We start from the raw sequence: 298 nt of genomic DNA, 5'->3' as shown, positions 1-298 counted from the left end.
CAGGGCTGAGGACAGGGAAAGGGCCGGGCAGGGAGGGAGCCCGGGGCACTGGGTTTGCCCACCCTGGCTGCGGCGCAGCCCCTGCCCACCCCCACGCGCCCGACTGAGCACAGAAACACTTATTAGCAGCACCTTAAAAATATATATATATATATATTAGACATTGATTGACAAGAGGTTCTCGTCACACTCAGTAGCGGCAGCGGGAACAGCAGCAAAACTCAATTCAAGTCCATTTTTTATTACTAAAAAAAAAGCCCTCCTTGCCCTGCACAGATCGGGCTGGGACCTGCGGGGC

Source organism: Vanellus vanellus (assembly GCF_965231255.1).
Source record: "Vanellus vanellus genome assembly, chromosome: 22".
Taxonomy (NCBI): domain Eukaryota; kingdom Metazoa; phylum Chordata; class Aves; order Charadriiformes; family Charadriidae; genus Vanellus; species Vanellus vanellus.
Note: the sequence above shows the minus strand (reverse complement) of the source record.